Raw genomic sequence first — 2,828 nt, 5'->3', positions numbered from 1 at the left:
GAGATGTTCCCAACACAAATTATGTTTGAGGTGATATCCTGATTACCCTGATTTGATCATTGCACATTGTATGTGTGTATAAAACTGTCACATGTACTCCATAAATATGTATAATTATTTATCAATAAATTTAAAGATATCTATTCTATATGAAAGAAATATAAAAAATATAAATTTAAGAAATATAAGAGGATAAAAATAAGAGTTTGAAGTGATAAGATAGAAAAAATAGTAATATAATAATGTATGCTATGAATAATCAGTATAAACCAATTAAAACCAGAAGGTAAAAGATTGAATAATAAAGTGACAAAATGTTTAATACAAAAATGAAATTAATATTAATGAATGAATTTTAAAAATAAAACCACACTAAGCTGGAAGAAGAAGATAAGGTAGATACCCAGATTAAATCTTCACATTAACATCCTGTAAGAATGAGAATAAAAAGAGTTTTTTGAGCTGAGGAAGTTTCATAGCTTTAGTGACTTTCTGCAGATTGCTGAGAGATAGAAGACAATATCTACTTGATGGTGCCATTTTCCCCTGGCTTCTTACACTTAAAAAGGCAGCAGTTCTTAGATATTTTTTAAGGAATTTAAGGGATTTTGGGGTTGGTTGTTTTTTCATTATCATGTTTTTGGAAGTTCTTATTTGGTAAAACTCTGTGTATGAAATGTTTCATGAGTCATTGTCATAATCAAGAAGTATTTGGTTGTAAAAGCAGAAAGCCATTCAAAAAGTCTCATGTAAAGGAATAGAAGAGTTGACATCTTAAAAGGGCATTTCAGGCCATTCAGTTGCCAAAAGCCTCATTGAAATAGTTCCTTGGAACCAGCTGATTAGTTGACATTTGTCTGCATTTTTGCTTCTTTTCTCGTTTATTATAAACTGACTTCCCTGCTCATATATTCACTTGTACATGGTCTCTCATCATGACCATCTCAGAATGATAGCCTCAGATCTCGAGTCTACATGACTTCTGACTCTCCTACCCATACTTGAGTGTTCATGTTCTAATTCCAAATCCCCAGGAGAGAATATCTAATTGCTTCAGTCATTTATTTTCTGGTAATAGGCTTGGGAGTGAAGGAACAGGGTCAGATAGCACAAAGGGTCTGTTCCTTCCAGGGTTATGAACAGAGCAGATTCTCAAAGAAGACATTACTGGCATCTCTGATACATGTGGTGAATAATTCTAATTTTTATAAATAATGTGAATAATCACAGATAAAAGCAAAAGATTTTTTAAGTCTCAGTGTCTCCACTCTACTTGTGAATTGTGTAAGCACATCTTTCTTCTTTTGATAGTGGTAGCTTCATAGAGTGGTCACAAAATGAGAACATATTGATGTCTAGATAGAACTCTCCTAAGTAAATCTCTGGATTGAAGATTTCAGCATATTCTTACTTATTTGTGTAACCTAAAAATCAAATCAATTGAACTTATGGACACAGAGAGTAGTAGGATGGTTACCGATGTTGGGAAGGCTAGTAGGAGGTTAGGGAGGAGGTGGGAATGGTTAATAGATACCAAAAAAAAAAAAAAAAAAAAAAAAAAAAAAGGGAAAAAAAAAAAAAAGAAAAAAAAAAAAAAAAAAAAAAAAAAAAAAAAAAAAAAAAAAAAAAAGAAAGAATGAGTAAGACCTATTATTTGATAGCATAATCGGGTGACTATAGTTAATGATAACTTCAATATATTCTTCAAATGACCTAAAGAATGTAATTTGATTATTTGTAACTCAAAGAATAAATGCTTGAGGGGATATATACCCCATTTCTATGATGTGCTTATTTCACATTGCATGCCTGTATCAAAATGTCTCATGTACCCTGTAAATATATACAGCTACTCTGTACCGTCAAAAATTTTTAAAGTTTTAAAAAATTTAAAAATTTTAATGTATATAAAATGTTATCAAATGATGATTTTAATTCTGTCCCATAAAATTGAATAAATATTGTATTTCACCATAAAAAATAAGTCCATTCATGCTATGTAGACATTAAAACTAAATATTTTAATGAAAATTGCTCTTGTTTTATGTACGTTTAATGTTACTTCCTGTATAATTTTAAAATCTGAAATTCTTTTAGCATACAGAGTAATTAGATTATGATATACTGAAGGATTAAGCTTCACTGTCTTCTGTCAGATTAATTTCTCATACATAGATTGTCACTTGACCTGACAGGAATATGACTGCAATTCACCAAAAAACTCAATGGATAAGTAAGACATTTCATTATTTTATGTAGAAGAATGCATGCTGCTTGACTGGTTGTACAATTATCCAAATTAAGTAAACCTCATAATCACACATTTTTTCAGAGTTTCATAAGGATTCATGGAAAAGGTATCTCTGATAGCTTATGTGGTGAAATAGAACAATTAAATATAAATATTCTGTGACTCTTCCCACTTTATTGTGATTAAAGTGTGTTAAAGTTACTCAATGAGGATAATTTTATATTTTTATATAAAAGTTTTTGCATTATTTTAAACTTAAATTTTCTTATCAAACAAGTTCAGATAAACTTTTGCATTTAAACAAAACAGTTAGTACTATGAGAACATTTTTCCATTTGCTTATATGTTTTTGAATGAAATAGGTAAAATTATACACATGTAAATGAATGGTTTTTTTTTCCCATTTATTTTATTGCATTTTAGGTTTTGGGGTACATGTGAAGAACATGCAAAATTATTGCATGGGAACATACGTGGCAGTGTGATTTGCTGCCTTCCTCCCCATCACCTACATCTGGCATTTCTCCCCTTGCTATCTCTCCCCAGCTTCCCACCCCCCACCGTCCCTCCCCTATTT

This window comes from Cebus imitator, unplaced genomic scaffold (genome assembly GCF_001604975.1).
Source record: "Cebus imitator isolate Cc_AM_T3 unplaced genomic scaffold, Cebus_imitator-1.0 Scaffold23, whole genome shotgun sequence".
Lineage (NCBI taxonomy): Eukaryota > Metazoa > Chordata > Mammalia > Primates > Cebidae > Cebus > Cebus imitator.
This window is presented reverse-complemented; position numbering follows the sequence as displayed.